This window comes from Anopheles ziemanni, assembly GCF_943734765.1.
Source record: "Anopheles ziemanni chromosome X unlocalized genomic scaffold, idAnoZiCoDA_A2_x.2 X_unloc_16, whole genome shotgun sequence".
NCBI lineage: Eukaryota > Metazoa > Arthropoda > Insecta > Diptera > Culicidae > Anopheles > Anopheles ziemanni.
The window spans coordinates 132,768-147,500 of NW_026689774.1; the positions used below are offsets into that span (position 1 = coordinate 132,768).

At 51.0% G+C, this 14,733-nt stretch overlaps 1 pseudogene; it reads right to left on the reverse strand.

Annotated features, from left to right (window-relative positions):
- Positions 1-8,937: 8,937 nt before the first annotated feature.
- The window catches only part of LOC131291839 (large subunit ribosomal RNA), an 11,035-nt pseudogene continuing 5,239 nt past the window's right edge, over positions 8,938-14,733 (reverse strand).

Below are 14,733 nucleotides of genomic sequence, written 5' to 3' on the forward strand. Positions count from 1 at the left end.
ACACATAGCTAGCGCTCGTCAAGACCTTTCCAACGCATATCCAAGCTTTCCGATCCGAGCCATACAGCCTGAGCTATAGGCGATACCGTTTTTCCCATTTTCTTGGTCACATGCACTTTAGGGTACCCCTTTTTGCCTTTGACCCTTAATACCTCCTCCGGGTCACTAGTAGGCGCTCAGCTTGGTAGGAAACATAGCTAGAGCAGGCCTTCACCTTTCCAAAACTGCCTCAAGTGTACCGATCCGACATCTAGAACCAAAGTTATGGTCATTCCTATCATGCTCTACTTTCATGGTCAACCTCCACCAAGCACACCTAGGTTGGACCAACTTTCACCAACTCATCTCGAACCCCAAATTTGCTTCGACCTACTAGGTTTCCCTAGTAAAGTGGTCAAAACATCCATTACAACACGACTGGTCTTTCTGGTGGTCGACCTAGGCGACTTTGTTCGACGACCACCACCCCATGGAACTAAAAGACGTCCCTTGATACGGACCACCGATACATTTTCCGGCCTGTCTAAACTACACTCATCGAATTTTTTTTGGGTCCCCACCGTCATACAAGTTTGCCTAGGTCAAGTTTTTCTTCCGGATCGGCCGCGGACCTCACTTTTCATTATCTAGGGAGGCCATAGGGCCCCAAAAGAGGTTTTTTAAAATTTTCGACACTTTCGACTTTGGTCGGATTTTTTCCGATTTTGGTCCGACCTAGGGACTTGGTGGTCCAAGGAGCCTCGGGACCAAACTTTTTTCTCAGGGGTCCCTACCTCCATACAACTTTGCCTAGGTCAATTTTTTGTTCCAAATCGACCGCGGATTTCACTTTTCAATATCTGGGGCTCGTGTAGAGTCCGAATATGAGGTTTTCTCATTTTTCGACATTTTCGACTTTTTTCGACTTTTTTCGGGTTTTTCGACCTAGGGGTCCGCCGAACAAATTTTGGGTCAAAAATTTTTATTGAACTAGTCGAAAGTACGCAAAAAGATAAGACTTTTTGCCGAAGACACCATGCCCCGGAACCGACTCCTTCCCCTTCAAAATTGGGGACAAACGTGATTTTTGAAACTTTTCCTTAGGGAGCCCAAGACTTAGAAAATTTTCAAATTCTCGATTTTTCGATTGCGAGCTAGCGCTTTGCGGTCTTCGGCAATGTTGTAGATCTCGACGAGATAAGACTTTTTGGTCAAGGGACATTTTGCCCTCCGACCCCTCCTACCCCCCGCAAATCGCCCCACAAAGTGCAATTTTTGCATTTTCACCTCTTTGCACGCACTGTTCGGCCCAAATGGCCACTTTCTATGGGTCTGAGCGCTTTGCGGTCTTCGGCAAACTTTTAGAGCGTACCAAGCCCTAATTATAATTCTTCTACACCACCTTCGTACCTCTTCATCCCTGGCCGCTATTCGCGTACCAAGGTAATTTTTGTTCATTTTGTCAACATTTTTCATCTTTGACTGCTTATATCGGCCTTGCCATGAACCGATAGCGCTTCGCTGTGTTCTAACGTAAGTTAGTACTGCTCAATACCTTTCCAAATCATGTCTTAGATTGTCATTTGCTTGCATACAGCCGGAGCTATGAGCGATACCGTAAAAAGTACCGAAACTTGGAAAAATCCTTTGATCGCCCATATCCCCCCTTTGGGGGCCAGATATCGAAAAAAGTTCTGATTCAAAAAGTTGCGCATTAACGTGTTCTAGTTATGCCTAGAACATTTCACTTCGCTAGCTGGGCTGCAACTTAGCCGTAATTGGGATTTTAGGGTGTTCTTGGAGGGCCCATTTCCTGCGACTTGGTATCTTTTGGGCCCTATGTTTCTCTAATATCTCCACAAGTTTTCCAGATAGCTTTCTCATACTTTTAGGGTGCCTAGAGCACCTCAAGACCTTTCCAACGCTATGCCGTTCGCCTCGCTCGGACATCTACAGCCGAAGTTATTCGAGGTACACGGTACCTTACCCTGTTTTCTCAGTACTTGGTCGAAAATTTCGATCAGCCATATGACCGACTTGGACAACCCTGAGCGGGTTGGCCCCATATAACTAAACTTTTGTCTCTTGTAGGCAAACTTATAAATGTTCTACGTCAACTCGCTATCTCGTACCGCCTTGACGGTATACTTGGTCCAAGGGCCATTTCCAGCGACTTGGTCGCAATTTCGCTCTAAGTTTCGCTAATACCTTCGTCCGTGGACATGGTGATTTTTTGTTCGTATTTTTCCTTGATAGTCCCACTCAAGACTATTCCATACCAGAGCCAAGCGTCCCGCTAAGTGCCATACAGCCTGAGCAGTAATTCATGAAAGGTACCTCTACCAGTTTTTGCCATACTTGGGTACAAACTTTGTATCGCCCATATCTCCACTTTGGAGGCCAGCCAGCACCTTTGCCCCATATACTTTTTTCTTGGTCATACCATGCACTAAATATAATTGTTCTACGCCAACTTGCTATCTCTTCTCTAACTTGCCGTTATTCTTGGTCCAAGTCCCATTTCATTCGTTTTCGGACCCATTTTGCTATATGTTTCACTAATAGCTTCGGCCATGGACAAGCTGATATTCTGTTTGTATTTTTGCTTGATAGTCCCACTCAAGACCATTCCAAAACACACCGCAACTTGTCGCTCGGTGGCAAACTGACCGAGTTATAATTCATGAAAGATACCTCAACTTGGTACACCATGTGGTCGGCCCAAACCATATACCGACCAAACGACCGACTTGGAGCACCCTGACCGGGTTGCCCCCATATAATGAAAGTTGCGTCTCGACACGCCCAACTTATGAATATTCTACGCCAAGTCGCTATCTCTTACCGGTAAGCCGGTATTCACCTTCCAAGGGTGATTTTGGTCAAGTGCCATTTCCTGCGACTTGGTCCCCGAATTGGACCATCATCACCTAATATCTCCGTGGTCTTTCAACTCAGCCTCATAAAACTTTCAGGGTAGATAGGTCTCCCCAAGACCTTTCCAACGGTGAGCCGTTTGCCTCGCTCGGCCATCTACAGCCGAAGTTATTAATGGTACTTGGTACCTTACCCTGTTTTTTCCATACTTGTTCGTACTTGGGTACAAACTTTGGATCGCCCATATCTCCACTTTGGAGGCCAGCTAGCACCTTGGCCCCATATACTTTTTTGTTGGTCATGCCATGCACCAAATATAATTGTTCTACGCCAACTTGCTATCTCTTCTCCAACTTGCCGTTATTCTTGGTCCAATTCCCATTTCATTCGTTTTTGGACCCATTTTGCTATATGTTTCACTAATAGCTTCGGCCATGGACAAGCTGATTTTCGATTGGTATTTTTCCTTGATAGTCCCACTCAAGACCATTCCAAAACACACCGCAGCTTGTCGCTCGGTGGCAAACTGACCAAGTTATAATTCATGAAAGGTACCTCAACTTGGCACACCACGTGGTCGGCCCAAACCATAAACCAACCAAACGACCGACTTGGAGCACCCTGACCGGGTTGGCCCCATATAATAAAAGTTGCGTCTCTACACGCCCAACTTATAAATATTCTACGCCAAGTCGCTATCTCTTACCGGTAAGCCGGTATTCACCTTCCAAGGGTGATTTTGGTCAAGCGCCATTTCCTGCGACTTGGTCCCCGAATTGGACCATCATCACCTAATATCTCCGTGGTCTTTCAACTCAGCCTCATGAAACTTTCAGGGTAGATAGGTCTCCCCAAGACCTTTCCAACGGTATGCCGTTTGTCTTGCTCGGCCATCTACAGCCGAAGTTATTAATGGTACTTGGTACCTTACCCTGTTTTTTCCATACTTGTTCGTACTTGGGTACAAACTTTGGATCGCCCATATCTCCACTTTGGAGGCCAGCCAGCACCTTGGCCCCATATACTTTTTTGTTGGTGATACCATGCACCAAATATAGTTGTTCTACGCAAGCTTGCTATCTCTTCTCCAACTTGCGGTTATTTTTGACTCAAGTCCCATTTCCATAGTTTTTGGTACCAATTTGCTCTATGTTTCGCTAATAGCTTCGCCCAAGGACTTTGTGATTTTTTGTTCGCATTTTTCCTAAATAGTCCCACTCAAGACTATTCCAAATCACACCTTAGCTTGTCGCTCAGTGCCATACAGCCAGAGTTTTAATTCATGAAAGGTACATAACCTTGGTACACCACGTGGTCGGTCCAAACCATCAACCAACCATATGACCGACTTCGAGTCGAGCTAGCGGCTAGGCTCAATATAATGAAATGCGTGTCTTGATGCGGGCTACTGACGGTCTGAACAATGTAGCTCGCTAGCTCGTCTCTAAACTTGTGTTTTGGTCGAATATTGGGTGTTCATGTACCACTTCGGGTAACATGGACTTTGGTGCAACTTTACCACTTGTGCACTTAATTACTTCCCGGTCATTCAAGTCTTTGCCTTCATACTTTCAGGGTAGTTAGGTCTCGTCGAGACCTTTCCATACATATGCCAAACTCATCGATCGGACATCTATAGCCCGAGTTATTCGCGGTACACCGTACCTTACCCTGTTTTTTCCTCAATTGGGTACAAACCTTGGAACACCCATATCGCCCCTTTAGAGACTAGCTGGCACGTTGGCCTCATATAATGATAAGTGCACCTCAACTAGGGCTACTGACGGTCAGAACATTTCAACTTGCTAGCTCGGGCCCACACTTGTGTTTTTCTCGAATATATGGTTCAAGTGTGCCACTTTGGGCACTTTTGGACATTTTGTCCCCACACAACTTTCTTGCCTTGGTAGATAGGGTCTTGTGTTTTTGGGCAAAAAGATGCACCAAGATATGGTCTAACTTTCGTTCTTGTACCGCAAAGCGCTACCTCCAACACCCGAGGAGATAGAAAGTGATTATGTTCGGTATATCGGTCTTCCATGGCCTACTATGGTAAGCCCCTGCAGGTATGCAACCGAAGGTGCTTGGTACATGTATTTGGTGCAAAATCGGTGCAAAGTAGGTGTTTCCTTGATCGGGCTATAACTTTCTTGGTTGATGTTGGATTGCTTTGCGGTCTTCGGGGGATAGTTAGGGAACATGTTGGCCAACATTTTCTTATTCCTCAGCCTGGCCGTACCTCCTACCGTCTAGGCGGTATTCATGCTCTAAGTTGGAACTTGTGTTCCTTCGGGCAACTTTTCTGACTTTGACGCTTAATATCTTCCGTTCATATGCAGTCTAAGCTCTGCAACTCTCAGGAAAGCTAGTACTACTCATTTCCTTTCCATATCAGTCTTTGGCTTGTCGATCCAATGTCTACAGCCTTAGTTATTCACGTTCCCTGTGAAGGTAGGTTTTTGCCCATTTTCCAGTTCATGTGGTAACATTCCCGGACTTTGCCGGCTTTCTCTTCATGTGGTAACTTGCTTGCTTGTGTGGTAACTTGGAAGTGTATGTCTGACAGACCCAATCTCGGACTTAGCCGATTTTTCTCTTCATATCATATGGATCAATCACTAGGCCATCTTGCTTGCTTGTGTGGTAACTTGAAAGTGTATGTCTGACAGACCCAATCTGGGACTTAGCCGATTTTTCTCTTCATATCATATGGATCCATCACTAGGCCATCTTGCTTGCTTGTGTGGTAACTTGGAAGTGTATTTCCGACAGACCCAATCTGGGACTTAGCCGATTTTTCTCTTCATATCATATGGATCCATCACTAGGCCATCTTGCTTGCTTGTGTGGTAACTTGGAAGTGTATTTCTGACAGACCCAATCTCGGACTTAGCCGATTTTTCTCTTCATATCATATGGATCCATCAATACGCCATCTTGCTTGCTTGTGTGGTAACTTGGAAGTGTATGTCTGACAGACCCAATCTCGGACTTAGCCGATTTTTCTCTTCATATCATATGGATCAATCACTAGGCCATCTTGCTTGCTTGTGTGGTAACTTGAAAGTGTATGTCTGACAGACCCAATCTGGGACTTAGCCGATTTTTCTCTTCATATTATATGGATCCTGGACTTAGCCGATTTTTCTCTTCATATCATATGGATCCATCACTAGACCATCTTGCTTGCTTGTGTGGTAACTTGGAAGTGTATTTCTGACAGACCCAATCTGGGACTTAGCCAATTTTTCTCTTCATGTCATATGGATCCTTCACACGGCCTTCTTGCTTGCTTGTGTGGTAACTTGAAAGTGTATGTCTGACAGACCCAATCTGGGACTTAGCCGATTTTTCTCATCATATTATATGGATCCTGGACTTAGCCGATTTTTAGGTTATTATATATGGATCCTGGACTTAGCCGATTTTTCTCTTCATATAATATGGATCCTGGACTTAGCCGATTATTAGGTTATTATATATGGATCCTGGACTTAGCCGATTTTTCTCTTCATATAATACGGATCCTGGACTTAGCCGATTATTAGGTTATTATATATGGATCCTGGACTTAGCCGATATTTCTCTTCATATGATATGGATCCTGGACTTAGCCGATTTTTCTCTTCATATAATATGGATCCGGGACTTAGCCGATTTTTCTCTTCAAATAATATGGATCCGGGACTTAGCCAATTTTTCTCTTCATGTGGTAACGTATGCCAATCGCTCACAAGTCATGGGATAAGGGTACTTGTGTTCTTCCATCTTCTAAGTCCCGCACGGGGACATCGTGATCGCCCCAAGTCCGGAATAGCGCCAAGTCAAGCCCCACGGTGGCCGTGCAGGACCTGTTAGCGGCGGCCCCACTGACAGCACTAATCCGGACTTAGAAATTATATCTTTCTAATCGAACACCACACACGCAACACCACCATACCACCATCTCCTTGCAAGTACCTAAGTACCCGCAACTCCATGGTGAAGGCAATGTCACTCCATCACCAACCTCTTTGCACTGCAAGCACTTGCGTACCCACAACACTCCGAAGAAGGCAACGGCGCGCGATGCTCGACTCCACACACCACACCACACCACACCACCGATGGCCAGCCAGCCAGCCAGCCCAACTAAGGGCTAACCCACCAACCAACCACCAATGGCCTAGGCCAGCCGGATCCCACCTTCAAGTCCAAGCACAGCCAAGTGCAAGTACCGCCAAGTGTTCACCAACCGCCCAACACACCACACCACCGATGGCCAGCCAGCCAGCCAGCCCAGCTAAGGGCTAACCAACCAACCCGGCCAAGGCAGCCAACAGGCCGGCACCCTACAGCACCGACCCGCCATCACCACCTCAACCGTTGACCATGCAAGTGGCCTCGGACAACAGGTGACACCCGAAGTACATCCGAAGAACGTATATCAAGTGTTTGCTCACCAAGTCCTCAACCAACCCCAAGTACCCGGAGGTACCCAGAGTGTTGGATCCGCCAACCCGTCCCGGCACTCCAAGTCCTTGCGAACCCAAAGTGTTTGCCCGGTATGGCCATTGTATCACAACGCTTGCGACCATGCAAGTGGCCTCGAACAAGGTGACAGGGGTATCTTCACCAAGTTCTCAACCAACCCCAAGTACCCGGAGGTACCCAGAGTGTTGGGTCCGCCAACCACTACCAGCACTCCAAGTCCTCGCGAACATAAAGTGTTTGCCCGGTAGGGCCATTAGACCACAACGCTTGCTAACCATGCAAGTGGTCTCGGACAACAGGTGACACCCGAAGTACATCCGGAGAGTGTACAACAAGTGTTTGTTCACCAAGTCCTCAACCAACCCCAAGTACCCGGAGGTACCCAGAGTGTTGGGTCCGCCAACCACTACCAGCACTCTAAGTCCTCGCGAACCCAAAGTGTTTGCCCGGTAGGGCCATTAGACCACAACGCTTGCTAACCATGCAAGTGGTCTCGGACAACAGGCGATACCCGAAGTACATCCGAAGAGTGTATATCAAGTGTTTGTTCACCAAGTCCTCAACCAACCCCAAGTACCCGGAGGTACCCAGAGTGTTGGATCCGCAAACCCGTCCCGGCACTCCAAGTCCTTGCGAACCCAAAGTGTTTGCCCGGTAGGGCCATTGTATCACAACGCTTGCTACCATGCAAGTGGCCTCGGACAACAGGTGACACCCGAAGTACATCCGGAGAGTGTACAACAAGTGTTTGTTCACCAAGTCCTCAACCAACCCCAAGTACCCGGAGGTACCCAGAGTGTTGGATCCGCCAACCCGTCCCGGCACTCCAAGTCCTTGCGAACCCAAAGTGTTTGCCCGGTAGGGCCATTGAATCACAACGCTTGCTAACCATGCAAGTGGTCTCGGACAACAGGTGACACCCGAAGTACATCCGGAGAGTGTATATCAAGTGTTTGTTCACCAAGTCCTCAACCAACCCCAAGTACCCGGAGGTACCCAGAGTGTTGGATCCGCCAACCCGTCCCGGCACTCTAAGTCCTTGCGAACCCAAAGTGTTTGCCCGGTTGGGCCATTAGATCACAACGCTTGCTAACCATGCAAGTGGTCTGGAGTATAGGTGATACTGACATACCACCGAGATGGTACATCTAGTATTGGGTCACCAAAACCAAACCAACCCCAAGTATCAACCCGGCATACTCAGAGTGATGGATCCGCCAACCCGTCCCGGCACTCCAAGTCCTTGACGAACCGAAAGTGTTTGCCCGGTAAGGCCATTAGATCACAACGCTTGCTACCCCACGGCGAGCTAAACATGCAAGTGGTCTTAGGCAACAGGTGACACCCGAAATTCATCCGAAGATGGAATATCAAGTGTTTAATCACCAAGCCAGCATCCAAACACCAAGTACCCCGGGAGGACCCGATGCGTTGCGACCATCTCCAAGTTCTTGACGAACCCGCAGTGAAAGGCGGTAAGGCCTCTGGGCCGCAACGCTCGCATGTGTTAACCCGCAAACACCACTGACCGGTCGGTCCACCGCAAGGGTGGGTCCAACTAGTCCACACACGGTATGCCGCATGTGCCCCCCGGGGGGAGCACACCGCACACAACCACCAAGCATGGGTCGCCTGAAAGGATCGAAATGTACATCTCTCTTCAATGCGTAGCGCCCAGCCTGCAAACCCGTCGTTTTCGGGTGGTCTTAGGAGTCGAAACTATTCTTGGAAGATCGGCAAGCACAACGCCTTTTCCCACTTCAGGTACTTCGGCGAGCGCACTCGCGATAGGCTCAGTTTGAGGGTTTCCAATAAATGGAAAGAGTCTATAGAAGACTCAATCCGGTCTCGTGATGTTATTAGCCATCTAGCTAACGACTCCTATACATATACTACCAGCCTGGTTCGGTTACGACCTTAGAGGCGTTCAGGCATAATCCGACGGACGTAGCGTCATACCAAAGTCCGCTCGGACTAGTATTGAGCCATTGGTCCGTACCTGTGGTTCCTCTCGTACTGCACAGGAATTCCATTGAGATAGTACTTGCACACCAGTAGGGTAAAACTAACCTGTCTCACGACGGTCTAAACCCAGCTCACGTTCCCTTGAAAGGGTGAACAATCCTACGCTTTGTGAATTTTGCTTCGCAATGATAGGAAGAGCCGACATCGAAGGATCAAAAAGCCACGTCGCTATGAACGCTTGGCGGCCACAAGCCAGTTATCCCTGTAAAACGCTGTAGCGTCAACACGTGCTGAGCGTCGCTCCGTGTTTTTCACAAAAATTTCGCGTAAAAAGTTTAAAGAACCCACGAAAGTTTGTTTAAATCGTTAAAACTAGTGCCAATCTACAGATTAGTAGTGAAAACCGCACCGAAATCATCGATTTCAACGAAAAATAAGAAAGAAAAGTGTTTGTTTACATTTTGTATGGAGAGCGGCCCGGGGCGTAGCCCCATTTGGGACTACGTGTTTTTCGGTTAGAAAAGTGTCCGGATCCTGGCCGGATGTGGTTTTTTAGATGACAGACGGTGTTTTAAAACGAAAGTCAGAGAAAACCGCATGGAAAAAGACGAATTCAGCGCAAAATAAGTGTAATTAAAGTGGAAGCACGCGGTGCAAAAATTTTGGCAGGTGAAGATTCGATCGTCCATTTTCCAGCCGGATTCGGACTCGAAGATCCGAGCGATTTCACCTAAGCCGAATCGGGCTCCGTGTCATCTGATCCAGTTTTTCAAAAAAGGACCGTTGGTGCCGGATTTTCGGGTCGTTCAAATTGACCGTTGGTGGAGTCGTTGGCCGTTGGTTTGAAGTGGCCGTTAATTCAAATCGGTCGGTAATTCAAATTGGCCGGTTATACAAATTGGCCGGTAATTTTAATTGACCGTTGGCGGCAGTGTGTCCCGGATAGGTGTCCCGGCTGGGGGTGAAATGTTTCAAGTGTCCCGGCTGAAATATTTCATGGACCAACCATCCGGTTGAAATGTTTCAGTGAAACTTTTCAAGGTGTCTCGGCTAAGAGTGAAATATTTCATGTGTCTCGGCTGAAAAATTTCGAGGTTCGATCATCCCGGTGAAATATTTCAGTGTGTCTCGGCTAAACTTGGTTCCGAACTTGGCCGCCAGGCGGCGCCACCAGTACCAGCGGATTGCCAGCATTGCCACCAGGCGGCGCTTCGGGTCGTGGCGGGTGTCTCGGCTCACGGAGATTCCGAACACTGTTACCAGGCGGCGGCACTGGTGCTGAGCTTTTCAACGTCACAACCAGGCGGCGCCTTCAGTTCATCAAGTGTCTCGGCTGGTGGAGATCGCCGGTTTCACATCCAGGCGGCACTCTGAGTTTTATGGCGAGTGTATCGGCTGACGGTCAGCGGATTTGACAACCAGGCGGTGCCTGATCGCAGAGAAGAACTGAGATAGAAGCTCAGATTTGGAAAGGGGAAAAAGATTGGTTTGGCCTTTTATTTGTTGGAGTTTCTATTTCGCACCGGTACTTGGCCTTCCTCCACTCCCCTTCCCCTTCCCACCTTCCCTTCCCAGACACTCCACCCTGGCTCTCCGCAACCTAACCCATTGACTACAGGGATTTTCAGGGTTGCAGTAGGGGAATGGAGCAGGCATCGGGGGAGCCTTCGACGCGTCGGTCCGTCAGGCTCCGGTCCACCTGTGACGCTACCGCGCCATCGACGAAGGACGACAGGGACGAAGTAGGAACAACATCTTCAACATCATCGGTTGCGTTGCCGTTGACCCGGCAGCGAAAGGGAGGCAGTGTCGCGCCATCGACTGCGACGCCCACTCGGCCGGTGGTGGTGGTGCAGCGGATGGCCCTGCTAGCCAGCGATATGGAGATTTCAGAGGAGAGCGACGAGGACGAGCTCAACTCAACCGTCGTCCAGCAGGTGGCCGAAGCCCCGCAGCATGAGCTGACAATCGCAAGCCTCAGCAGCGAGTTGAGGGAGCTCCGGGCAACCGTCGAGACTCTCCTCGCTAAGGTTTGCGAGATGGAGAAGGGCCGGGCGACGGCAAAGGATGGCGACGTGGAGCTGAAGGCAAAGCTGAAGTTGTTGTCTCGCGAAAATCAGGAGCTGAAGCGAGACAACATTAGCCTTCGTGAGCGTGCGGCAGCCAGCGAAAGAGAGCTTATGCTGCTCCAAAGTGGACTCCACTCGATGGGAGAGTTGGCGGTAGCTACGCAGCAGCAACAACAACATGTCGTCAACTCCAGTGCTGTTGGGCAAAGCCAGCATCCACCTGGCGACACTCCCAAACAAAAGCGGACCCGGGCAAGGCGCGGCAAGAAAAAAGAGGGCGAACCGACGGGCATGAACGAAGTCATCACGCCTAATGTCCCCGAGATCCCGGTCGAGGCCGTCTTGTCCCAGGCCATGGCTCCAGAAAAGCCAAAACCGAAGGTAAAGAAAGCAGCGGCTGTGGCAACCAAGGTGCATGCGCAACCAGCATCCTTTGCTAAAGTCGTGGCCAAGGGAGACAAGAGAGCAGCACCACAGAAAGCGGGAAAGAGCGCTGCTAAAGTGGAGAGGCCTGCGGTGATCGTCCTCGAGGCCAACGAGGGCAAGGCCTTCCTCGACACATACAAGGCAGTGCGTTCCAAGACCAATGTGGATCAGTTCGTGGCGAGGGTTTGCCGCACAGGGGAGCGGAAGCTGTCGCTGTGGCTGAAGCCGAACACGGACTGCGAGAGTGTGCTGGCCGATGTCAGCGAAGCCATCAAGGAGGATGGAGTGGCCCACCTCCTTGTCGACAAGCAGACGGCCGCGATCACAGGAATCGACATGCTGGCGACTGTCGATGACTTGATTTCGGCGATTAAGCGACAGGCGGGGCTGACGGTTCCGGGCGAGGCAGTTCGGCTGTGGCGGCGGTACGACGGGCTGCAGAAAGCCCATATCAAGCTGCCGCGCGGGCAGTGCCAGCTTCTCGACGGTCACCGGGTCACCATTGGGAACACGAGTTGCGTCGTGCAGGCGCTCGCATCGGTCCCTGCAGGAGAGCAGCTCTGCTACCGCTGCTTTGGCAAGGGGCACCGCTCTCGCGAGTGCACCGGCCCTGACTACTCCAAGTGCTGCTTCCGTTGCGGTTCGAAGCAGCACAAGGCCAAGGAGTGCAGCTCGGGCCCCAAGTGCCTTACGTGTTCCGGACAACATCAGACAGGTTCACCGGTTTGCAGCGGAAGTAGCCAGCCGTCATGTTCCCGCTAGCTACGAACACCACTGTTAGAGGGCGTGACGCTGGGTTGAAGATCCTCCAGATCAACTTGGCGCGCAGCAGGGTAGCACAAGACCTCATGCTCCAGACCGCACGGGAGCAAAGGATCGACATTGTGCTGGCGTCGGAGATCTACCGTGTTCCACCCAATAACGGGAACTGGGCGGTGGACTCGACAGCGAAGGCAGCTGTTATAACGACCGGAGCCTTGCCCATACAGCGAGTCTGGGCAAGTAGGGTAGGACTGGTGTCGGTCCAGGTGGCGGGGGTGACCTTCATCTCTTGCTACGCCCCACCAACACCGGGATGGACGGACGAGGACTACCAGCGGCTGCTCGACGAGATCGATATCGAGGCCAGAGCACACCCCCTCGTAGTTTTGGCGGGCGACTTCAATGCCTGGCACGTGCGATGGGGCAGCGCGAGGACGAAGCCGCGTGGTGAAGATCTCGCCGAGGTCGTCGACCAGCTCGACCTGGCGATCTTGAACCGCGGCAGTGTGCCCACGTTCGTCGGCAACGGCAGTGCTACTGAAAGTGTGGTCGACGTGTCCTTCGCCAGTCCGGCCATTGAACCCGGTAACGACTGGCGGGTGCTCGACACTTTCACCAACAGTGACCACAGATACGTGAGATTCAGCGTATCCGCGACACCAGTCAGCAGCGCTTCACCACACCAGCAGAGGCAACCGCAACAACAGCACCAGCATCGCGACCGGCAGCGACAACGCGAGCAGATTGGACCGAGATGGAAGTTGCGTCAATTCCATCCCGAAGCCTTCCAGATCGCGCTCCAGGCTTCCGGGTTTGCCGAAGCGGCTGTATCACCGGCGACTCTCACCGCTGGACTTACTAGAGCCTGCGATGAGGTGATGCAGAGGGCACCGCCAGCGCAGTTTTTGGTGAGACCGGAAATGTACTGGTGGACGCAGGAAATCGGCCTTCTCAGGGAGCAGTGCAAGTCATCTGAGGATGCGATTTTGACCGCCGGAACCGGTGCACAGCGAGAGTTGGCCAGAGAACGGCACAGGAGCTGTAAGAAGGAACTCGCCCGTGCCATCAAGGCAAGCAAGGACCGTAGCTTTGATGAGATGATTGCGGAAGCTGAGGACAACGTCTTCGGCACTGCCTACAAGGTAGTAACGTCACGCCTTAAGGGTAGCCGCGTCCCCCCGGAGCGAGATCCTGCGATTCTACAGCACGTCGTGTCGGAACTCTTCCCGGATCATGGCACTTTTGAGTGGCCTGCACCGGATCTGGTCGATTGGGGGCAGACAACACAGGAGCCAGTGAGGGAAGTGTCGGATGAGGAGCTCTTGGCGATCGCGGCGCGGATGGTGCCCACTAAGGCCCCGGGACCCGATGGCATCATCAATCCGGCACTGAGGGTCGCTGTTCGCGAGCACACGGAGACGTTCCGCCGCGTGTTCCAGGAGTGCTTCGATCAATGCACCTTTCCCGCTGACTGGAAGCGACAACGACTTGCTTTGCTACCCAAGCACGGAAGACCTCAGGGCGATCCGTCATCCTTTCGGCCTCTTGGGATGCTCGACGGATCAGGCAAGATCTTGGAGCGGCTGATCTTGGATCGCCTGAATGAACACCTGGAAGACCCAGATCACCCTCGCCTGTCGCCGTCACAGTATGGATTCAGAAAGGGCAGGTCTACAATTCAGGCGATTGAACGTGTTAAGGAGGCCGGCCAGCGTGCGATGGCCCACCGAATGACGGATCGGAGGGCTAACAAGTGTCTGATGGTGGTGTCATTGGATGTACGCAATGCTTTCAACACGGCGAGCTGGCGGTCCATCGCCAAAGCACTGCAAGAAAAGCACGTTCCGGCATGTCTGCAGCGGATACTGGAAAGCTGGTTTCGGGGACGGCTACTGGTTTATGAGACGTCGGACGGTCCGGTCACCCGGGAATTGTCGGCGGGAGTCCCACAGGGTTCCATACTTGGTCCGACGCTGTGGAACACCATGTATGACGCCGTCCTGTCCATCGACATGCCCGCCGGTGTAGAGCTCGTCGCCTTCGCTGACGACCTCGTGCTCCTGGCACCAGGACCCACGCCGGCACTGGCCGCGAGTTTGGCGGAGGAGTCTGTGAATAGGGTTGTGGCTTGGATGCGCGAACACCAGCTGGAGCTCGCCGCAGCTAAGACGGATATTGTGAT